General features: G+C 40.6%; 1 long non-coding RNA gene across 3 annotated transcripts in view; it reads left to right on the top strand.

Annotated features, from left to right (window-relative positions):
• The first annotated feature begins 1,589 nt into the window (after positions 1–1,589).
• Positions 1,590–25,259, top strand: part of LOC306816980 — a 112,017-nt gene continuing 88,347 nt past the window's right edge. Inside the window, exons 1-4 of one of the 3 annotated variants that reach the window (XR_013777830.1) lie at positions 1,590–2,321; positions 7,324–7,503; positions 10,478–10,709; positions 10,852–12,666. This is a non-coding gene — a long non-coding RNA (uncharacterized lncRNA). Of the gene's footprint in view, positions 2,322–7,109; positions 7,504–10,477; positions 10,710–10,851; positions 12,667–25,259 lie in introns of those variants that run through there. The other 2 variants (XR_013777829.1, XR_013777831.1) reach the window with 2 other exon arrangements.

Raw genomic sequence — 25,259 nt, 5'->3', positions numbered from 1 at the left:
TCCCCCTGCATCAGTGTGGCCAAGCATACAAATGCAAATGTGGCTCGATTGCTGGCACGCTGGGTCCTGTGTTCTGGTGCTTGGCTGGGATGTGTGAAGCTATAGGAGGTGTAGTGTTAATGCATGCTCTCTAGCTCAGGGTGGCCGGGATAATGAAAGAAAACAGTCCATGTGTGGCATTATGTGATAGTTTAAGCAGAATGAAAGCCAAAGGCAATGACTGTATTTTTAGAAATTATTTTAGATCAAAAATGATGCATACTGAACAAGACAAAATAACCACATGGTAGAGAGCTCTGAGACCACTGCTTACAGTGAGGAAATTATTACTCTTTCCAGGTGATCCTCAGCATGTTCCACAATAATGCAAAACAAATTGTAATTTGGAGCAATTGAGCTGAAGGCAGATTTCTTTTTAGTCATTTAAGTTCATATATGGCAGACTGAGGGGATCAGATCTTTAGTGTAAATGTGAATGGATACACATGCTTAACTAGACCCCTGGTTCCCTGCATTACACAAAACAGCACTTAGCCAGTCCACAGAATAAAATATGAAAAAAAATAAAATTGGTTTGTGACTATGTACAGAACAGAGAGGCTCAAGGGGCTGCAGCACTGCAACAGTGTCCTTAACATACATGTCCAATGGAAAGAGGATGTCTGTACTGCAGCTCCTCACAGTCAGGAATCTTCCAGTTTGATTCTGATCCTGTTACTTCCTCAGACTTCAACCTAGTTATTTGGAACTTTTATTTCAATAATTATATATTATTTATTGGAATGATTTTTTATACTATGAAAAATTACTGTGCAGGTATTTTGGGTCTTCCTCAGCCTTCTTCCTCACTCTATTTGTACCTCAGTTGTTTTAAGACCTAAGTTGTTTGCTATATTGTTCAATATAATGCCTACAAAGGACAAAACTACCAAGTTCCAATTCCCACCTGCACAAATACACCAACATCTGTGCTTTCCAGGAGCAGAATTCTATGTCTGCTATTCCAGGTGGGCCAAAGTAATATCTCCTGTGGTAGAAACAGGATTTTCAGGTAGAAAAAGGAAAGGGGCGGAACAAGTTGGTTGGTTATGTACTGGGAAAAACTCAATTATCATCTTTCTCTAGCTAGGAATGTGGCCTCAGTCATCTTCTTCTGTTCTAAGGAGACAGATTGAGGGCAGGAGTGGTGAACAGCAGAGAGCCAGGCAACCCTCCTGAAACTGTTTTGGTGATGCTACTGCAGCTGATGGCAGCAGAAAGAAAGAGTTGATCCTTGCTGCCCATCCAACACAGCAGCAATTGCCATCACAGTTGTTCTGGCCTTCCCTTCTAGTCACATCAAGAGCAGGAATTTCCAGGGCTCTGGTGTAGGCAAAGCAGGGCTCACAGTTACTTTGCTCTTTCTGGCTGCCTCCTAACTTAGATGGCTTTCTGCTTGACATGTGCTTCACCCCTACAGTCTCCACTGTTCTCCATGTCCAGCAATGTGCTTGCTCCATGCCGTGATGATGACTTGCTTGCTGAGGCACTGCAACACCTCTCAGATACAGCATGATGCTGTGTTGTCTTAGCTTGGGTCCTGAAGGTGACTGAAGCATTAGCATAGCACAGTTCAAGACCTAGTCACTATGTCATTGGCATCATCCTCTCCAAAATGCTGAGGTGATTTGTCAGATTTCATACAACAGCTGGATTAAAGTACTGCTGAAAATGCTAGGTATTTGTGTTGGGATTTTTTGTGTTTTGTTTATTTGTTTTAAATTACTGAGCTTTTGATTAAGCTCAAATATCTCTTTAAAACACAGTTTTGGAAGAAGATGTGCTGGACAGTGTAATGGTTAAATGCAAAGGCATGCTAAGTATCTTGGCCTTTGCCACAAAAAGCATTGCTGATTCAAGACATTACATAAAAGCTTCTGCTGCACTGCAATCTCTTAGTAGTTACTTAGCTAGCCTTTTCACTTTCCTTCTGCAAGGCTAAATAATACCCTCTTTTTATTTTTGTAATCAGAATTTATTTAATATCATCTCTGAAAGGTATTTTTTGTGTGTTTCAACTCTGATAATGCAGATCCCACCACCAGTAGAACAGAAATAAAATTAAAATTTATCTCTGCACACTTCTGTGTGCTGGGCCTGGAGTTCAAAAGCAGCTTTATTTTGGAGAGCTTGGGGAGGGGGAGATTCTGGTGTATGGATGTACACAACACTTTAGACGAAGAGTTGAAAAGAAAAATGCTCTTTCTTAATGCTAAAGGGAGAAACAACAGTGAAACAGACTGAAAAACTGTCCAGATGCTGCATTATATCCACAATGATATGTAAGTATTCTGAATTAATGAAATGAAGCCATAGGCTCTGAGTAAGTTTGTGCTTTTTACTGATGTGTTGGGCTCTGAAGGATTCCCACCCCCAATGGAAAATAAGAATAGAAGAGATCTAATTAAAAGCGAGAGCTTGAGAAGCACAAGACTTTAAACTCTTCTTCTTAATGGAATTTGTTGTGGTACTAAAATATTATTCCCTCCTGTCATTCTGACATGAAAAACATTAGTGAATATTTGATTTTATTGTGAAACAAATTATGGTAATAATGAGTCTTTGAGAAAAAAAAGTGCTCAAAATGGTACAATCTCATTTAAAATGGGCATGTGTAAAATAGAACATATACACAAAGTGTTGTCTGCTACTTCACCAAGAGACTTATTTTATGAGCTGTGTGCCCTTTCAGCATAGTGCTCAACATGTGCCATTTGCCTGTCTCAACCCCACTCTTACTGCAAACCTCTTTTCTCTCTATAATCTGGGCATTGGGAAGGTGTGACCCATCAGGTTTAGGCTCCCACTCAGCCATCCAAAGCTGCAAGGTCAGCTATCAGTGGGCAGAAAACTCTCCCTATCTTTCCAACTGATTCTCAGACATTATGGCATTAAAGATTGATCAGTTCCAGTCAAAATGTGAACAGCCAAGCAACAATTTATGCTGGATTTGTTAAATTTAATAATTTAATTTGCGCTTACTCTTATAAGAATGACTGAATTCCTGGCAAGAAGGTAAGATACATCAGAGATGAATGGACCTAGAAGGATTTTTTTTTTCTTTTGTTATCAATACACCCATTGTCACAATGGGTGCTGTCAGGAGAGATGTCTCCTTCTACCTTTTGCTTTTTCTGTTGCACTGATTTTAGAAAAGTTGATGAGAAAACAGCTTTGGCTTGCTTGAGGATGAGATGAAGAGTGACTAAGCTTCCAAAATCCAGCTCTGGCAAGGACACTCTATACCTCTGACCAAAGGTCTTTTGACCTCCCTTAGACTTTTTCCTTGGTAAAATGAAATTAACCCTGTCCTTGCAAGATTTATTAACAGGAATATGTCAATGAAAGTAAGAGGCACTTGGGTGCTGGGATCAACAGGAAAAATTTCAGTCATTCCAGTAGGTCAGGTCACATTGTCAGTATGGGAAGCTGTAAAATAAGTTTTGTTGTCCAAATGAAACTAGTGGATTGCTTGGGACATTCTCTGGGAAGCAAAGAGATGGTTGTCCTGTCACATCTTAGGAGGAATGGCTTCAAGGTTTCATGGGAAGTTTCTGTAGAGAATAATTTTGTTTTTCTGTCCTAAAAATCAGAAGTATGTCTATATCTTCTGTGGTTTGGGTCACATAGTTGAACATGCATATAGGCATTACACCAGGGATACAATCTTCCTGCAGATGTTATTATGGTGACTTTTGCTTTATTTTGTGAGCCAGAGTATCTCAATGTCACTAATTTAATGAAAAATGAATGTCAATGATGGATGTCAAATGAAAGATCTTTTTGTTATAGCTGGGTTGTCTTATTTTTATAAAAGCATCTAAAAAAAAAAAATAAAGCAGGGTATAAGTATACATTCCTTTCCTCAGAATGCATCATATAAGCCCTTTGCACTCTGTTGAGTGATTAAATGAAAATGACTTGAGCCAGCGAAGATGTGAAATGGATTTTTGTCACTGAGCAAGCCTATTGAAATGACTCTGTTTCACAGAGCTAGCAGCATGATGTTTAAATGGAGTTTGTTTTGGAGCATGGGTCACTCTGGGCAGTTTTGCTCACATAAGCTACACACAAATGTAGGCTAAAAAAAACAACAAATGTGAGCTGTCAGGAGATCTTATTAAGAATTTGCACAAGATCTTGCTCTTAAATAGGATGGAGAAAGGAAATATCTCACAATCAAAGGATTTACTCTCTTCATGGTTAGCCTTTGTCCCAGCCAAAAATGTAGGACACATTTAATATAATCTCACTGTATAATGTAATCAGACTGTCTGAGGGATATCTTATGCTACTCTGATAGTCAACAATCAAGTGTGGTCAAGGACAGTCAAATTGTTTTATTGCTCATAACTTGGCAAAGGCTAAGGAAAAACGTGTATGAATTTAATGGCTCAAGGCTTTTATTACTTCCCCAATAGGTGATTTTAAAAATGTACTTCCTTGCCTTCATGTCAAATGCAAAGTGAAATGGATGGCCTTAAAACTGTAAGTTGGACAGAGAAAGAATAGCATTCCACAGATGTGAGCCTGTAAATTGGTCTAAACAGGACCTGAAGTTCAGCAAAGAATGTCCTAGAAGACTCAGCATAGCTGCAAAGGGTGACACTGCAGGACACATGTCAATTCATGCTCAACAGACCTGAAACTGGAGAACAGGCTCATGGAAATTTCAATAACCAAACTGAGGAAAGACTCCTGCTCTACTGCTGTAGAGGTACTGTAGACATCCTGTCCACCTCATTTAACCTTCCTTTAATGAAGCCCACAGGGATGAATCAGGAAGACAAGAGATTTACATGATTCATGTATGAGAATGAGAACAAATATTTGGTTTGGGAGAGAAGTAACAAGTTTGGGGAAATGTGTTCCCATTCTATGGAACTGAAGTTTTTTTCCTCTAAACCATCATCAGACTGAGAATACCAGAAGCAAGCCAGAATTAATTTTTTCCCCTAGATTACAAAGCCCAGGTTATGATGTTAGTAAAGTCAAACTTTGTGTGATTTAATCTTTATTAAAATTCTGCTAGCACAATAGAACTAGAAATATTGCTGATACTAGATTTGGAAATAATTATACACTGACCAATATGCTGCACTTCTAAAGCATTTGTAAATGTTCTCTTTTGTGTCACCAGAACAATTTTTTTGTCAACTCAGAGCAGTGCCTCCAAGTATAGAGATTATTTTGTTGATTTGAGATGGTGAGTAGTATGACTAGCTGGAGTACAGCCACCCAAAGTATGGTTTAAACAGGAGGTCATAGCTGGTATGTTACAACTCCTGCACAAGTGCTACACAGTCTCTGTCAACTGAGAACAACTGAAATTTTATTTTAATTTCTGTCACAAAAAGCCACAGCTCTGGTGCTCAGCCTCAGACAGGATTTGCCATTAAGTCAGTGTTGGTCAAAAAGACAGAGCTCCTCCAGTTAGAACATGACCTGCAGAAACAACTCAGCTTCTCAAAGACTATTTAATCTTTGACCAAACCCCATGCATCTTGCAAGATTTGACAGGCTCATGTTGAAAAGGATTTAATGCAGGATTTTTTGGAAGTGGCCATTGGCTTCAGAATATTCACACAATTGTGAGGCAGGTAGGCTGACTTCTGTCAGGAGATATGTCCTGGAGGTACTGCTAGAGGTATTTCTTCTAGTAGAAACAGACAGGAACATTGAAGGTTAATTTGTAGTCCAATTATTTTTTTTCCTAGATTAATTCTGACTTTTATCATGAGTTCAACATCTTTCATATGGTCTTCATAAATTTATACCACACAGTTAAAGTTCTTTGAGGAGTTTAAGTTTAAAGCAGGATTGAAATATTTTAAAGGACTTTATAATGACACATTGAAAGCACAGCAAATCCCTTGATAGCATAAATGGATGGAAACATTCTAGAGTACAAATGAGTTAGAGATAAATTCATGGCACCTTGTGCAGGCTTGGGGAATTCTATGTGTTTGAAATAGTTCCACAGCACAAGCAATCTGCTGGACAGTAGAAATGTCCTCTCAGACTCTCCTCACTTCCCAGAATGAGTATTTAAGGGAAGGAATCTTTCTTCCTTTCCTGTCCTCCCCGTTGCAGCCTTTTTATTGTCAAAGAGGTTGGAAAAGTTGAAGGACATTCCTCTGTGTACTGCAAGTTATGGAAAATGTGGCATAATAAGGATTCAGAACCCAGGAAAAAGACTGGTTCACATTTAAAATATTGTAGACTAAAAATGGCTAAATGCAGCTGGCCATAGAAAGAGGGTTTAGGATTATGCATCTGCTGGGGCAAGTAACCAAAATGCCCAAAATGTCCCATGGTAGAGCCAGGAAAGCTTGCTATACCCTTAGATGCCCAGTTGAAATTAAATCAGAACTTGGAAGCAGGTTTGCATCTTTTGTTTGAAAGAACAACTTGAGGTGAACAGGATATTTTTAGAATAAAAAAGAACCTCTATATGGTGTAATTGCTGGAGAGTCTTCAATTGTCCTCCACTCTACTTTTTATTTCTAACATAGAGGACAGCAGGACTGGGGATTCAGGGATGATGCCTCCTCTTCCTCTAAACGATCAGCAAAAGCTGAAACTTGTATTTCTCCTAGGGAATAATCCTTTTATTTGTGTAATTATTATTATGTTTGTAGAAGAACTCTGTGAAATAGCTTCTACCTTTCCCAGTACTTTCTTTGAAAACAGGTACATCCCCTTGCAGAGGCTCCAGGCTGAGAAAGCCCGTGTGCTGCTGAGTTACTGGAATATTGTGGAGCTCACTTTTGTGGTGGGTTAGCATTGGCAAATACCCAAATTTCCATCCAGCTGCTCACTTATAACCTCTCTCCATGGGGCATGGGGAGAAAATAGGATAAGAAAACTCATTGGTCAACATAAACACAGGGAAATTGCTCACTAGTTACTGTTGTAGGCAATACAGACTTCATTTGGAGAAAGTTAATTTACTTTATTGACAATTAGAACAGAATGTGGCAGTAAGACTTAAAGAAATACAAAGATATATTTCTCTTCTCTCTTCTCTCTCTCCAGACTCCTGTACATGGAGTGGTGCCAGAGGAAGTTATGGTCAGAACATAGAGGTTTATTTCCTGCTCTTTTCCTCTCACATTTCTCCTGTTCTTTGATGCTCCTTCCATGCTGCAGCAGTCCCTCAGGAAATATCTGTTGCTTTCTGAGCTCTCCGTGGGCTGCAGTTCCTTCAGGTGTACCTGCTCCTCCTCTGACCTTGATGTTCCCTCTGCTGTTTCTCACTCCTTTTATTTCTCTGTCTCTCAGTGTTACCTTATGGCAGAGGCACCCTCTGATGAGCTGTCTGTGTCCTGCAGTGGGGCTGGTGGAGCCAGCTGGAGTTGGCTGTGCCTGCCATGGGTCAGCTCCTCATCTCTTTCCTCAGACTCATCCCTGTGGTCCTACCTCTGCCAACAGCTTGCTGTGGACACTCAACACAACTGTGAGGTTAGGAAAGCCGGCAAATGTTTGTCTGTTCTTTGGAAAATGAACAGTTTTGCTTACTGCACTGTGACTATTGAAGACCTTTTTATGATAAACAGGAGAGCTTTTTGTGCTACTGGTAACTACGTCTAATTGTTTTAGCTATCCTGTTCAATTCAAAGCATGCAGTGACTCACCCAGCCTGCACCCCTTGTCCTGCTTTGTTCCAGGAGAGCTTTTGTTTGTCCTGCAGCCATGGGGATTTGGGCAGGTGGCACATAGCTGGACTTCTAGGCGTTCCTATCTGAAAGCACCCCCTGCTTTTCCTACCAAAAAAAGATTAGAGCTCTTTCCTAAAACAGTGGTGCACAAGCACCCTTGGGTGATTGTTTTAGATTCTTCATGAATACCACTTTCTGGGCACTGACCTTCTACCCAGACCGTGCTGGATTTATCTGACCTGTCAGAGAACAATTGGCATATAGCTGATGAAAGAGCTGCTGTGAGGTGGGCATAGGAGCTCCTGCCTCACCCCTTTCTTTGTGAAGACTAAAGGTGCAAGGGTGTCAATCATCTTCTATGTAAAGGTTTGAAAAGGCTCTCAAAGCTCAGTATTTTTAGCTCTTTAAGAGATTATCTCTTTTATTTTTAGAAGTAACAATAGCTCTTAGGTTAAGAGGGAGACAAAAGCCTCATTAGTTTTGGAATTTCAAATGAACTCAATAAGGCGCTGAGAAGATATTTTTTTTCCACTGGAACCTGAAGAGTTGCTTAAAGGATGTTGTGAAAAGAACAGCTTAAGGGGTCTCTATGCTCATGCAAACACAAGCAGCCTTGGTGTGTCATGGGGCAGCTGGGGAGCGCACTGTGCCTTAGCACAGCAGCAGCAGCTCCTCTGTGCTGGGCTGAAGGCTCTGTCAGAGCCACAGGGAATCGGATCAGCCAAGCTGAAGCCTCTGCTCTTGGGCAGGTCGAGTTAAAGGGCCACAGCTGCCAGGCCTTGCTGTGTCTGGCTTATCAAGGGCTGGTGTAACTTGGGCAGAGACCATACAGGGTGTGGCTAGACCTCTGCTGCGTGGATCCTCAGGAGTGTTACTGCAGCTGCCAGAGTGATCTCAGAAGGTCTCACATGTCCCACTCAAAAATCAAAAAAATACATTTCCAATTTGCTCAAAATCAAAAATTAATATGAAGCTATAGGAGATATTTGCTGATTTTTTTTTCTTTTTACCTAATAGAGGCCTTGCTAAGGGGATGCCATCTCCTTACTCTCCTCCAACACTCCTTCTGTTCTGTCTTTTATGCTTACCTCATCCAGATTTTTGTTGTTGTTATTTAATTTGAGGGCTATTCAGGGTGTTATTTGTTTGAGTATTTTCCCCTCTAGGATATGATAAATTTAACCACTTTCTTGCAGATTCCCTGTATCAGGAAAGTGGATCTCCACGATGATGGTGTTTGGGAATGGAAATAATTTTTTTGTTTTTTTGTTTTTATTTTTGGTTTTGTTTTAGTAAGTAACAGCCTTTGTATTGAAGTTAAACTTTTGATGAAGCTCATTATTGATGCATGATGCTCATCCAGCAGATCCTGAGTGTATCAGTAAATCAAATGGCTGCTCCAAGCAGGAACACTTGGGACAGAGATCACCAGGCACTTTGGAGTCTACTCAGGAGTATTGCATTTCCATGTGGCATTTTCTTGGAGAATGCTTTTTGCAGGAGCCCCATCTGCTTGGTTTGCCATAACTGAGTTACTATTGAAATCTTCTTCCTTTGCACTTTCTTTGATGTGCAAGAGAGAAAGAAAAAAAGCACAAAAACGTATATTAGAATTATACTGAGCACTTTTCTTTTGAAACTATAATTTATAAAAATGACTACATATGATTTTGCAATTACAAATGTATTAAATAAATGCATTAGTTAAGAAGTTAAGCTTTCAAAGGTGCTAATTATTAACCAAATGCATTTTATAGTGTTTTAATGATCATTTTTTCACATTGTGTTAATATCCATTAGCTATGTTCATACTAGTAATGCTAATATTGTGCAAAGCCATTAGTTAGCTACAAAGTCAATAATGGATGATACTGATTCCAAGCCTCCACTGCACTAAAACATGCATACGTTTTTTGGCATTTCTTTTTTTTTTTTTTTTTTGGTAGAGTGGGAATGGTAACTTGAATTTTCAATTGGATATTGTCAATGAAGCTGTTTATGCTGATTACACAGATGAATGTGGAGTCAGTTATTGAGAGCCTATGAACAAAATACTGATCTGCTTCTGTCTACTTAAAAGCAGAAACTGGGTTCAAAATGAATTGCCCTGCCTCCAGAGGAGGGCTCTGTATATATATATCTCTTCATGGACTTAATTTCTGCTGCCTTGTAGACAGAACTGCTTCACTAGTAATTTCTCATTAAGAAGTTTCAGCAACACTCCTTAGACAAGATGTTTTTAAGGATAATTCTGGAATATTTAATTAGCTACATTATCTGAATGGGTTTTCAGACTGTTTATTCTGTTATTCTTCCTCTCAAAAACATTCACTGTTATTTTGTCAAATATCTCTCTAAGATAATCATTGTTCAGGTGGTGGATTGAACTAGGAATGATTATGTATGTGGCACATTTTGCTCCTTGCTTTAGGAAAACTTTTATAAGATTATTTGAAAGTAAAATATTTTATTAGACTAATATCAGAGCATTTTATGCTACTAGTAAAATGTGTGCATTGTTTTAGAGGCTGGATTGTAAAACTAACCATATATCTTGTCAGTCGACAAAGAAGAAGCCTCAATGGTTGTCTCATATAGTAAACATACAGATTTTAGTAATATGGTATCTATATTTAATTTTTATTTTATTTAGCCACAATGTCTATTCTAATTTAAGGCTTACAATATGCAAATATTGAAAAATTCTTTAATACAAAACATATACACAGACATTTGACTTCCAGCTTGATATGTTTCATCTGCTTCATCTTTTGCAGGGCATTAACTTCTGGGAATAAACTGCTCTCAGCTGTAAAAATGCACCCTGAGCTCATGTGTTCATGAAATGGATTGAGTTCATTGTGGCACTGATTTACTGTAACTAGATGCAAGATTGATGCATCCAGGAGAAACCATTCCACGTATCTCATCTGTCTCTGGAACTGCCCCTTTAATCTCTTTACTGGATTTGATTGTTCTCTAACAAACCAACAAATACCTCTACAGCAGGTGAGATTTTTCTTTCACTGAAAGACCCAGATGGGATGAGCAGAGTAATTGTGGACAGGACAGATTAAAATGTCTCAACTTAGTGTAAGCATCAGCAGAAATGGGTCTGGGACAAAACACCTTTGTCTTCTTATTCCTGCAGGAGAGGAAAGCCACAGAAGACAGGGAAAATGGAGTTGAAGGTAAAAACCCATGCTGCATCCTCTTGCTGTGGTCCTGATGCTCTGTTTCTCTGTCCCCCTTCATGCTGGGGTGTGAAGACTGACTTATGGTGGGACTTTTGCTGAGGCATAGATTTGGGCCTAGGAGGCCTCGTAAAATAAAAGCATTATGCTGCACAATTAGAAAGTTGATGCCAAATAGAGCTCTGCAGAGGATCATGAAGTGATTCCTCACCAAAATGAACTAAATCAGAAGTAACTCCATTAAAACAGGCAGATTAAAACCTGTTTGGAGATCAGAAATAGGCCCTGTGTGGGAAAACACAAAGTACTTTAGATAATTGTGTGGAGAGCAGGGAGCAGAAAAAAAGTAATATCCTACCTGACAGGAATCTTGATAACCTGGAAAACTAGGGGAAAGCCGAGGATGTAAACATCCTGTCTTGAAAAAACAAAAAACTCCCCAGACAATCTCTTGATATTTTACAAAGACTTGCTCTTCTAATGAAATAAATACAAAAGAAGACCTAACATATCTGAATAGTGCTTGTGAAGGTTCCCCAGGGAAGGAAGAGCATGTGTAAGAGCAATCCTCCTTTGGTACTGTGAAGGAAGGGACAACAGGCTTGGGGAGCCAGCCTGGAGGAATCAGACAGAAGAACTATGATAACTTTTTATTTCATCCTGTGAAGTCAGTGGCCTGGACTTATCTCCATTGGTCAGAGAATGGTTCTAATAACACCAAGGCTGTAGGTTCAATCCAATGTGGTTCAATGTGGGTTTTCTGGCTTTCTGAACCCTACCTAACCCTAAGTGTAACTCTAGCTCTTGGTTGTGGAGAGCTAGGCTGCGAGGATAGTGCAAGAGGGAATCTTTCCCAATGAATTGCAGCTGTACTGATTACCAAGGAGTGGGAACATCTGTGTCTGGCCAATCAATTTGGGGGATATAAAGGAGTGGGTTAGCTAGACAGTAGTTACAGACACTTGGAGTTTGAGAGTGTGTTGGAGTGAGAGAAGAGTCTCCTGGCTGTGCTGCAAGGAGGTAAGGGACTGATAAAGTGTTGTGTGAGGGACTGGCAAGGGAGAGCTTGGGGTTAACCAGTCGTGTAGAATGAAAGGAGCCAGAGCTATGTGGAGCTGCCTATAACAAAAGGAATCTGTACAGTGTGAAGCTGCCAATAAGAGGAGGAGTCAGAGTTATGAGAGAGAGGTCTCTAAGAGAAGAAGTCAGAGTTGCATGAGAAAAGGGTCTGTAAAAGAATGCACATAGAATTTATGAATAAAGGACCGGAGGGAATGCCAGTTAAAGGGTTGAGGGTGCCATGTCTGTCCTGACTTAATGGTGGCACTTAGTGTAAATGGAAACCTAGGAGAAACCCTAACCCTAGGCAGAAAAGCCAAAGCTGCATGGGGGTACAGGATGCTCAAAGTAAAAAGTTGTAGAGGGAGCCATAATGTTGCACTCCTGCGTTCCTCTTGACAATACTTTTTTGGCTGCAGAGTCATTGGCACTCTGGGCATTGTGATTTTCTGAAGCCTATCAAAGTCTAGGTGTAACCTTAACCCTAGGCAGAACAGTTAAAGCTGCATTGGGCTGAGTCTAGTGCCAAGAAGAAAGGAGTGGAGGGAACCACGTTGTGGCAGTACTAGTTTCCTCTTGGCTTGCCTTTGGTAACTGCAGAGTCATTGGCTCTCTGGGCTTTGTAGTGTTTTGAGCCCTAACCCAAGGCTCAACCCTAACCCTTGGCAGAGCGCTAAAAGTTGCATGGAGGTAGTGGTGGTGCCAAGAAATGAGTTGTGTTGGATGTCATGTTGTTGCACTCCAGTGGTCCCCTTAACATTCTTTCTTTGGCTTCAGTGTAATTGGATCTATTGGTTTTGTGGTTTTCTGGACCCTGCCTAGCCCTAGGCCTTACCCTAACCCTTGGCAGGGTAGTTCAAACTGCATAGGGTGCATGCAATGCCTTGAATAAAGGTGTTGAAGGAAGCATGTTGTGGCAGTACTGGTTTCCCCTTTGGTATACCTTTTGTTGCTGCAGAGTCATGTGAGCTCTGGGCTTTGTGCTTTTGTGAACCCTACCTAACCCTAGGTGTAATCCTGACACTTGGCAGAAGATGGTAAAGCTGCATGGGGGTAGTTGTGATGCCATGAAAACATGGAGGTAGCAGTGGTGTGGCACTCCTGTGCTCCCCTTGGCATTCATTTTTACATGGCTGAGTCGTTTGATCTCTGGGCATAAGTTTTTTGAACCCTAACTCTCCTTATGCATGTGGCCATTTTCTTAAGAATTAGGCTTTGATGGTTCTTATGGGATCCTTCCAACTCAGAATATGCTGTGAATCTGTGGAAAAACTTATTCACAAAAATGCTTCTACAGAAAAAGGACAGTGGGTATTAGTCTCTTGCAGATCAAGGAAATACTTTTGAAACAGAAGGCAAGTCTCCTGGAGTTTGATTTCTAGAAATAAATTCCTCTTTCAAAAATAAGCAACAACTCCTGAGTTGGGTTTAGTCCATGGTACTACCATTTGGGGACCAACTGTAATCTGTTTAGGCTCATATTCTGCATTTGCAAGTACTGAAATCAAATGCTGACAGTTCTCACTAGTGCATAATTAAATTCTTATTCCCAGTTGAAGCCATTGGCAAAACTTTCACTGACTTCGATAGTGCTAGATTAAGCTTTCACTGAATGTCATGAGAATTTGAAAAGCAAAATCAACCCAAATTTTGCAAAGAGCTCCTTGTCTTTGTACCATAAAGTAAAAAATCCCCAAAACTTTGCCATGAATGAAATGAGAATAAGGAATCATATTGATATCCTGAATATTTTCCAGAAGACAGACAAACTGAGTCACTTGGGGGTCTATAGTGATAATAAGAAATAGCAAAAAATTATTTCTTGGTTAGTCTTCTCTTTTGGGCGCAATCCTTCTGGCAGGAATGTGTACATTTATTTTCTTGTTGCTCAAGAGTTCCTGATGAGAAATTTCTGCTCTGCAGATGGTATATATTGTTGATGATTTTTCAAGTCCAATTTCAAACTGCAGTGCTGTGGTTTATCACGAGATGTTTTGCTGTAGTCTAATGGCAAGAACTCTGATAAGCTGGTTTCTACTGTTGATTTTCAAATCAGTCCAGCCCCTTCCTAGGTGTATTATCCCTCATTTTAAATTTGAAATTTAAAACCAATGAGAAATAAGAGCTTCTGTAGAGGAAGTTCTTCCCTTTCAAGCTCCATCCTATGCCATGTTAGTGAAAGCTGCAGAAGTTTGGGAAACTGGTAAGACTGCAGGGATTTTTCTCGGGAAGGGTGGTATAAGCTAAGTATCATTCATCTGACAGTAACCCCTCTCCAAAAAAAAAAAAAACCAACAACCTCAAAAACAAAAAAAAACCCAACCAAACCTGAACAACAAAACAAATTCAATGGAACAGACTAACCTTATGTAGAAATATCTAATGTATTCAGTCTATTAATAAACCACTGTTAGAGATGTGTGGAATGGGAGGTGACCTGAGTTTCTTCTGGTGATTTAGGGGATTATTCTGGTGCTTACTGAACAGAAGCTTGTCAATAACTGCTGTTCCCAAACCTATGCTGCTTTGTCACAGCAGTGACCTCTTGTCCTTGCTACAATGCCCTTAGGATTGGAAAGAAGTTCTACCAGAAAAGACTAAGAGTCCATTTCTTCAGCAATGCAGGAGCTAGGAGAAACAGTTCAACTCATTAACAGGACTCACTCTTGCTCTGCTGTTGTTACAGCTCTGAGAGAAGACTGGACTTTCCACTCTTATCTACAGCTGATCTATATCAGTAACACTCCATCCTTCAGTCCTGTCTTTGAGTTGTCAACATTTTTCTTTGGCTTTAGTAGTGACATAATGGGCTAAGTAGGGCTCAAGCAGATACTGCATTTCTGGGGGGCACCAGAATAGGACTGCAACTGCTGTGATCACTCACCAGCATGCCAGACCTGGACTGCCCTTCTCTGGCTACAGGCTTTCTCTCCTGTCCCCCACTGCCCCAGTATTCCCAGCTCCCCATCCCTTGGATAGAGGGAGTTGTCAGCCTCTCTCTTAGCCACACTTCAGTCTCCTTTTGCCTTCTGCTCCTGCCTGTCATGGTCTGAGGGTTCTGAGTGCAAACTACAGGGTGTAAATATGGTTATGCTTTCTGACACCTCTCACAATATGGTAGCAGCTGTATGTTGTTTGTCAGTAATTTCTGATTACACCTGAAGATTGGAAAATATGTATCCACTCAAAATGTTTTTACTTGGTATGTTTTGCCTTCTGAGATACTTTATCCTTGTTTTTATTCCTATTACATTTCCACAGTTTTCTGGTAGGTCTGTTTTCTTTTTAGGAGTGTGTGAATTTTATCTATCAGATTGCACTGGAGAAGAAAATCTTTATTTTCCAATGTTTATGGGAATAAAATAATAATGCTATTATCTACACTCTTGATTACCAGGATTATCTCATATATATACAGATCCTCCAGATAGGCAGATTAAGTGATCAGAAGGTTCTTAGTGTGCCCCAGGCTCAGAGTGTACACTAAAGAGGATCAAGCCTGCTTTAATTCATGTGCTGCTTTGCTAATGCTCCTGCTCTTTCTCAGGAGAATTTCTGAAATATGTTATCTGGGTCCCAGTGTGGTCCCATTGAGTTGGATAGACAGTCTTTGGCTTTGATGACCAATAAACTGGGGCTGACTTGGACCAATAATGTGTAAAGAAACATTTTTTGCTCATCTGGGGCTTGAGCCATCTCAGTCTTTCACATGTGTTGGCAGACCTTGAGCATCTTGTTCTGACTTCTGTTTCTAACAAATACCTCTGCAATCTAGTGAGCATGCCTCTCTGCAGCCATTCACAATTCCAAGGTGTTTGAGTGAGCATAGGAGAGGGCCAGCTGTGTCCCTTAGAGAAAGAAAGACAGGAAATGGAACAAAGGCTTTTGCTAACTGATTGAACAGTTTTTAGGCAGGCAATGGGACTGTCTTAAAAAGTTTCTGAGAAGCTGACATTTCTCCATGGCCCAGCTAGCGTGTAGCAATTTGAACAATGAATATATGAAACCACCCCCTGCAAATATGATTTATCTACTGGCTTTTTTTTTTCAAGACATGATTGCTTTCTGACTAGGATATGTGCTCTGAATTGCTTAAGAATTTGAGAAACATCCTTTATAGAGCTTGAAAATACAATAATGTAGAGATGAAAGACTCCTTTAGAATTAATGATGGGGACAGAACTGAAGTGACATCCATGTTGAAATACCACTATCTTAACTTGTTCTTTTCCAGTTACTGTGTTTGTGAATGTGCCTGTGGCTCCCAGTCTTTGTCATATCTGCTAGCAAATATCAGAGCTAGAAGATAACAAAAAATGTGCAGCCATGGAGAGTGTTATAGGGCAGGAGTGAGCTTTTGACACTGAGTCTAAGAAAAAAGAAATAGGTCTTTTTTACTTAAGAATATAAAATTACATTAAAATTTGGGCTGATAAATGAGAAGTAGACAAGAATAGATGAATAGTTAAAGTGCCTTGAAAGGAACAATGGGGGTGGATGCAGCTGTTGAGGAAGAGAAGTCCTGTGGATGTGAGGAAAAACTTCACTGTACCTCAAAAACAGAGGTAGAAGACTTGAGTTTAAAATTCAAGAGTAGGAAATAATTGAAAAAGGGCTCTAGAAAGTCGAGGCAGCCAAGAAGAAATGACAGTAGTGTGAGTTCAGTAGCAGTGTTTTGAAAAGATTAGGCTGTAGTGATTTCATCGGGTAACATTCCTTTTCTCACTTCTCTTGTTTCACAGGGAGGAGAGTAATCTCTCATTTATTTATAACTATCCCACGTGTGAGATGAAAGTCAGAGCTGGTTATGTTTGGCTCCAGAGTCCACCAAAGGTACAGGATCCTGTGAGAAATCCTTACTTGTCAGACCTCTAATTTTATGCTCTGACAACATTATGCCATAGCAATAAACTCCCTTAAGAGCCAGTGACCAATGCAGTTGCAATGCCAAGCTGCCCAGTTTGATCTTCCATGAACACTGGCTTTTGGTATAGGAACAGTGCTATGAAGCAGAGGTGCACTTGTGTGACTACATCCTCAGAATGAAAACACAGCCTTCCAAAATAGCTTGTGTCTGTCCTTTTGGTGGGCTGCTCAGTGACCTTGCCCAAATAAAAGGAGCACACCTTCCAAAAATATTATAATGGTGGCAGAAAACAGTGTTCTAGCCCAAGGGCAAAGCTGAGGGGAAAAAAAACCCCAAACACTGTCAAGCAAGACTCTTCTTTCTGTTTTTAATTTCAGAAAGACTCTTTTGGTAAAGCTCTGGCTGGATGGCTTTCAAATGCAAATCCTCCAGGCTACTTTAGGCGAACTTGATATCGTCTTTGAGTCAGACTAGTTTCTTAAAATGCAGCAAGACCAAAAAAGGACTTGTGATTAAGGAGACTGCACATCCTTGGTGTCCTGGAAGCATGCCAGGGTATGAGATGATATTTCAGTCCTTTGCATTCCTGAGAATGTCCTTTTGTCCCATGAAAGGCTGAAATCTTCCTGTGTCCTAATGGAATGATGAGACAGGGAGGGGGGTGTCTGTCTAATGAATCAGTCTAGAGACCAGCTAGCAGGCTGCTGGTAGGATGATTGACTGTTGCTTTTCTGGGCTCTCCAGTGAAGGGGTGTCGGTCTCTGATGCTCATTTCTGTCCTCTGGCTGCCCCCTGTTGGCTTGTCCACCACGCCTGCAATGGACCCGGCACCCCCCGTGCACAGTACTTGGAAGGGCTAGATGCAAATGAAAAGGATGTTCAAAGGAAGTCATCACTTAAATTACAAAATTGATTTTTTTTGTGCATCCCTTAATGTGTTGTGGTGGTTTTGTTTTTTTTCTTTTTTGTTGTTGTTTCTGTTTTTTCTCTTGCCAAACTCTGTATGGTTTAAGTTTAAAAGCGTGATGACTACACAAGTAAACTTGCGGAATGCTGTGCTGGAAGCTGGCAGCTGCTTTCATTTCTGCTTAGATTTACTTTCATTTCTGATTCATGTTTTCTTTCAGTGGCTTTCTTGCACACAAAACCCCCTGTGCCAAAATCATTGCTAACTTTGTAAGTATAAAATGGCTACATCTGCTAAAAATCACCCTCATATGAAATAGCTGCATCCAAAAATTCCAGATAGGTAAACTCTTCTCAGGTTATATTAAAGGTATAGAAATGTGAATTCCAGGAGTTCTACCCTCAGCTATTCAAATACAAGTTGTACTGCAGCAGGTGGGAACCTCACTTTTACTGCAGGGTGAATGGAGGCATTTCTGCTGGGAAAGATGTAATTTTTCTGCTACCATGACCTATCGTCCCATAGACCCTCCTTTAGAAGGACATGAGAACTCTCTTAGATTAGAGAGCCATCTAGCTCAGTATACCAGGCTGGCAGGGCTACCAGCAGATGTGCAGGAAAGTGTATCAGCATAGGGCATGTATAGCATGATCTTTCCTTTGGTACATCCTCTTACCATCCAGATGCCACTATTTTTGAGATTTATTATGCAGAGGCTGGATAAGGTCTGTCACTTTTATAGCCACCAATGAACGAAGTGTCTGAAAGTTGCCCTGTTGCTCACACATTCATCTGTAGCCCTGCTAACTTTGTGAACTCCATGCAGCTCTAGATGCTTGTCTCTACTGTCTAGTATTTGACTAATATATCAGAAGTAATGCAGTGAAATAATCTTCCATTCTGGGACACATTCTAAGTCTGTTTTCTCAACTAAGATCCTCTCATGCTCTTCCTCGTCCTCACCATGGTATGTGTGGGCAATTCACATCCAGCTGTGGATGACAGCTGGCCCACTTCACAGGACAGCTGTGTGCAGATGTTTTTTCAAGAAATGCCAGGTGGTCAGTCAGTTGGCAGGCTGTCTATATTGTTGCTAGCTATGGGCAGAGGTAGTGTTCTGTGAGTCTCTGGGGAAAGAGATGGAATGATGGTCCTGTTTTGGCCCTTTAAGCATACAGCAGGAGCAGGAAGATCCCTCTTCATGACTCCATGCTGTATGTAATGGATATCTCTCTGTGGTGGGTCCTAAGGTATCCTGATCACAGTAATTTAGGTGTTAACCTTACCGGCCTTATCCTGTGTGACCACACTACAAGGTATACAAGTAAGAACTATTTTTCAAGCTCAATTAGATTCTTGGGGATAGCAGCAACCCAAGATGCAGAACCTTCCCAAGCCTTCAATTTAAAGTGATCATAAGGTGAAATGGAGCCAAGAAGAGCCAAGTAAGAACCTCTAAAGACTCAAACTGCCATAAGGACGGTGTCCTTTTGGCATGAGAAGTGGGATGAGTGACAGTGCTATGACACATTTTCCCATGAGGAGCACAGCCCTGCTTCCCAGACTCTGGTGGCTGTGCCAGTACCTTCTGCACTGCACCCCAAGACAGCTGGAAGACAAGTAATCTGACCACCTGGTAGTAATGTGAGACTTTTCAGCAACTGTTGACTGCAAAAGACAAAGATCATGCTGTAAGGCAGAATTACGCTTTTGAGACAGGAAATAGATAGAAATAGGATTCAAAGCTGATGCCCAGAAAAGGTAATGGAAAAAAACCATGTATGCAATCTATGAGGATGGATTCTTTGGTCCAGCAGGTGCCAGTCTGCTGCATTTGCAGATGGCATATCAAGGGAGCCCCAATGGCTAGTTAGAGCAATTCCTGCACTAATGTGAACAGAGATTTTGATTTCACGGTCTGAAATAAAATGACCTAAATATAATTATGCAAGCTTATTAATTTATTTGCTATGGGTCGGTAACCCTTCATAGTCTATAGCAGGAGTTACATGAAGGGCCAGGGGGATTAAAGCTCAAATTTAGCAGACTTGGATTCCTATATGGAAATTGGAAGAAACGAAGCACTAAATTGCATGTTTTATGATGATATCTTATTAAGAAAAAAATTAATGCCCAACTTTGAAAGCACCAAATCCATTCTGGACAGAAGCAGTATAAAAAGAGCAGCCTCACGAAGGTTTGAACTGAATGATCTATAAGCTAGTAATGTCCCCCTGTCCAGTGCTGGAAACATAGACGAGTCTTGAAAGTTATGAGCTCAGGATGGCCAATATAACATGGGATTTCTGTTTGCAGGGGGAATTTCTACAGTGGTACCAGAGGCATTACTGGCAGATTTAGTAAAGCCAGAGTACTACATAAAGCATGTGTCTTGGTTTTAAGACAAATTTCAGAAGTAAATGTCCTGGAATGAGCATTTCCTCTAAAGAGAAAGGGTTTCAATAATTCTTTCTTTTTACCAGTGAGAGAAATGGATACTAGGGGGTGAAAGTAAAAAACCAAACCAGTTTATTAACAGAACAAGAAAAAAAAAAAAGGGTGTCCACAAGGGACAGAAAAAAGGCAAAAAATTGAATAAATGCTAGGTATTGAAATTGTGCATGGCAGCCTATGTTCCTCTTGATGACATCTGATGCCTTGTTCTCAGGGCTCTGTGAGCATTTCAGATTTTGGTATATGTGCAACCCCCTTCCCTTCTCCTGCAAAGCAGAAAGGGGGTTACTGGGTCAGACTTCTTTCATTCCCAGTGCATTAAGCTGTTGTAAGGTGTGTGCATTGAGTGACTATGGCCTAAACACACTGCACTGTATTTAGAGGCTTAAACAAGACAAAGAGCCTGTCCCACACAAAGTCAAAGAGAACAGGGATGGAAGCAGTTGGGCATTTAGTCTGGATGCAGCCAAACACATCTGGAGTCTTTGCTGACACTCTCAGGAACCCATTACATCTGTGTGCCAGAGTGGAGGAGCCACTTGATCAGTGCACAGATCACAGATCCATTAGGATCACAGAATGTCCTGACTTGGAAAGGACCCCAGGGATCATTACGTCCAACTCTTAAGTGAATGGCCCAGTATAATTTTCTCACATGCAAAAGCTGGTCCTGTAGGCCCTCCCAGCTGGACCTAGAGGTGGTCAGGACCTTCACTTAGAGCACTTCACAAGGGCACAAGCTTTGACCATTGTAAACTTGATTTGAGCCTGAGAGCCAGAAGCAAGGGATCTGTACACCTGCCTCAACTCCTCAAACTACCTCTTGAGGGCTTTTATCTTACATGGTAATACAAAACACTACTTCTATTCCTTCAAAACTCTCTTGATATGTGTGATGGAAAATAAAGGAAACAACTTTCCAGAAGGGATGGAAATTAAAACTTTTTTTTTTTTTTTTTCCTTTTTTCTTTCATTCCTTTTTCTCTCTACTTTTGCTGTTCATGAGGAGGATGCATATGATGGCTATGTCAGTATCAATGATGGAGTTCATGGCTTCACTTCAAAAGACATCTCATACCTAAATGGCATTCTGATGGCTCCATAACATAGGCCTGTTCATAAACTTGATATTAGATAAGATGGTTAAATGTCTTTCCTCAGAGGAGGGAGCTGTGAGGTTGAACCCTTTTATGTATAAAGAATATTAAACTGGAAGTCACTTCCTGGGTAAGTGTCCTAAGGTGATGGAAAAGGACTGTGCCTGAGGTGTGATAATGCTCCAGCTCCTCTCCAGAGTTACTGCCAGGTTCCTTTTCTGGGGTGCATATAGCCAGTTCCAAAGCTCAGTATAGCATTAGTATTTATAGAATTGTTTTGTACCATGTACTGTAATGAGGATATCATTGATAATGGTGATTTATCTAGCCTTTTGATGGGAAAAAGCCCTGCTATGGATCATTAAATTAAATGGCTGCTTTTTTTTTTTTTTTAATGAGGGTCTGGACTACTGCACATGGCTGTAATGCTCTCCTAAATTGGAGTAAAGATTATGCATTTGACTGAGGCAGTAAAACTGAATTCTGCAGGTGACTATTTGATGGCAATTCATAGACGTTTATTATAGAAATGTACAAAGGAATAACAACATCACTTGAGAAGAAGATAAAACAACCCCTGACCCTAATCTTCTCTCTGCACTGAAATGAAACCCAAAGTTATTCCAAATTAATTTTATAGAAGGAGTCTTATCAGGTCTCTACTCATGCTTGACATTTTACCAAGTTCTCTCCCTCCTGGTGCTTTTCTCACAGGACACAATGAAATTTAGCATTCATAAATTGCTCAGGGCCTTTTGTAAAATCCCAGTCCATGATATCAGGACCTTTTTTCCTTGTTCTGAAGATCTTGCTATTGAACTCAGATCTTTAATCAGTCTCTAGCTGGGATCTGCTTGCCATTTCATCAAATCCCACATCTTCCAGGCCAGATAGGTTGCTGAGGATACTTCAGCACTGCAAGTGGTGGTGGTGATAAGGAGCATGCAGAGGAATGTGAAGACCCATTTATGCCTCAGTGGCTCCAGTGCAATATAGAATCATAAGAGAGTAATTTCTTGGAAAAGAACCTTTAGAATATTGAACCCAAACATGAACCCTACACTACCAAGTCCACTCCTAAAGCATGTCCCTAAGAGAGCACATCATATTCATTAGTAATCATTTATCTTACTACAGCAGGGAGCACATTAGTTTTACAATGCCAGTCTTGAGGGATGCTCAGTGCAGCTGCAGCAGAATGCAGTGAGGCATGGATTGCACCTTAGGCTGGAGCTGCTGAAGTAGCTCACACAGATCCATGCTATACCAGCTTTACCCTTTATGGGTTTGAAGCTCTGCCTGTGTGATCTCTGCCTTCAGTTCTGTGTACCCCATGGCTGCAGATAAAGAGTGGACACAGGCACAATAGAAGGCTTTGGCTAAGCACTGAGCTAAGGAATAGATGCAAGCCTTCAATTTTCCCCTGACTCTTGAGATGCTCAGCTTGTATGAAGGGGACTGTAGGAGAAAAAATCTGACTCTGCTGGGGGAAGAGGCTGGGTTGGCAATGGTTGGATTAAACCCCTGCTCTCAGGAAGACACTTAGGAAAAATCCAGTCACCATGGCTGCATGGGCTGGTCATTTTAAAAGTGGTGATATTTTCTAATAGTCTTTCCACAATGTTTTCCCCTAGAACCTTCATTTGGCTTCCAAAGGACAGCTGATGTACTGGTGCTCCCACAGTGCCACAGTAATAACTATTTTTCTATTGCATAACAGAATTTCTCATCAGCACCTCATGGGTGTGAGGTGAGGATTTAATTAAAGCATCATAAAAGATATCTTTGGGGAGCTGGACACAAGATTATTCTAAATGCAATGCAGTATTGCAGGAATAAATGTGACTGTCTCTTGTGTGCACCCAGTGCACAATTCAGGTGACCAATGGAGACTAGTCAAATATATAGGCTCAAGTAGATGATAGAGAGTGAACTTGGCTTCATGAAAATATACATAAGGTGTGCTAATTTCCAGTATGCTTTTATGAGCAGCATTTGCTTGAATTCTACTAGAAAATAAAATGATATTGCCAAAATAAGAGTGCTGAAGCCTGAGGAGAAGGAGCAAAATCAGTCTACCTATTTGAAATCTTGTTTGAAATGCCTTAAAAGGTCTCTGGTTGTCAGGTAAAGTTGTAAACAGAACTTACTCTAAAAAATCCTGGGAACACAATTAGTGACAATTTAATTAGTTTCATTTTGTTATAAAATACCAAAATATGAAGTGGAGAAGGACAGAATACTACCACAGTTATCATTGTGACTTCACCTAGAAAATTGCAAGGGCTGTGTTTACTTCTGTCTCTGGTCCACTTCTGTTAAGTTGGATATGTGGTATCTCCTGCACCCCTGGTTTTGTGCATTATTCCTGAAAGACTTGATTCACCATCAGATAACTTCCATTCCATGCTGCCAGAATTCCAATTATTTCAGCTAAATACTGTTAAGTTACTTGGTGATAGAGCAACAATAATAAAAAAATCCTGTAAAAGTCTTATGGACCTTTTTTGATTTTAAATTGTTTTAGTTGCTCCAGCCCTTAAACATTAAAATGATCCATCCAACAGATTGACAACAATGCCTTTGTCACCTTTTTCTGGTCTGTGAGTGGGGGAGCTGATGGGGTGGGGGGTGTCCCTGAGTCTTCTCTTTCCAGCCTGTCTGGGTTCCAGCAGCAGTGCTAGTTCACTGCCCATAGGATAAAGTACTTTATTCTTGGTTTTGAGCCAGAGCTGCAGACTGCCAAGGAAGAGAAGGACCTGACACTGGCTGCCATTGCTGCAAATTATGATAACTCTATTGATTTCAGTGGCATCAGGCAGCTTCAGAGCCAGAGAGAATGCCTGGCCTGACAGGATTGGTTCCTGTGTGAGGAAGGACAGTTTTATTCTCCCAGCATCCCTGGATCATATACAAGGAGTTACACAAAGAAATGCTAAAGGAAAGAGAAGGTGATACATCAGCTCTTTAGCATAGGTGATGCATTTTGTATAGTGTTTACTATTTTTCTTATAGGAAAAATTGGAGAACAGTGTTTCCTTTCTACCCCAAACTAAGGTTCACGGCCAGGTTTTTAAATATACATATTCAAATCAGCCATTTAGGAAATTCATAGCATAAGCCAGTCATCCCTCACTAAACCATATTTCCTCTAGTCGGAAAAATCATATCTCTGGGGACAATATTCAATTTATTAGGTTCTCAGGAGAAATAAGGGATAAGAACTGTAAAGATGAAGTTGGCAGCCAAGGCTGAAGATAAAGACTCTAAAGAAACCCATCAGTTCCCGAGGGAATGTGCAAATTCCTCTAATAGACCTGTGTCATCTTTACTGGAAGCTGCTTAAACATGACTAAGATTGTGAATGTTTGGCTGTACAACTGTGCCTCTGTTAGAGACTAAGAGTGGTTTCAGTGGGTCAAATGCCTGACATAATTACTGCCTGAGTTCAGGGTGCTTGGGAGGGCATTTCTCATCCTTCATGCAACTTCTCCCATGCCATGGTGATGAATGGCTACTTCACTTCCTCAGCACCACCAGTTCTTTGCTCACACCAGCCAAGGGACTTTCTCTGCTCCATTGAGTCTGAAGGATTTAAAGTGGAGGCTTTTATCAGATGCCCACAAAATGCCTTTCTGCTCCCTGCATTTCTTAAACCATGACTGGTCTAGTTGTCTTTCACCACATAAAACTCCATTTCCAGGGCATAGATTCCTTGCATCTCAAACAAGTGTGTTATGAAGCATTAAAATGCAAACCTCAGTGTGGGACTCATAAGGGTCATCTTGCTGTCATTGTCTTCCTTGGGCTTTTCATGCTAACAACTGTAATGGTTTTTGCAACACTGAGATGTAAAATTGAGTATTAAGTATATTTCAATGCTTGGATTTTGTTTTCTCCTATCTCACCTGTGGTTAATTTTCACAAGTTGTTGTTTGTTGTGTAAAAGATTCTACCTCATTTTTTTTTCCTGGGTATTGC

Source organism: Erithacus rubecula, assembly GCF_903797595.1.
Source record: "Erithacus rubecula genome assembly, chromosome: 2".
In the NCBI taxonomy this organism is placed as follows: domain Eukaryota; kingdom Metazoa; phylum Chordata; class Aves; order Passeriformes; family Muscicapidae; genus Erithacus; species Erithacus rubecula.
The sequence above is the reverse complement of the archived record's forward strand: the minus strand, read 5'-3'. Positions and strand labels throughout refer to the sequence as shown.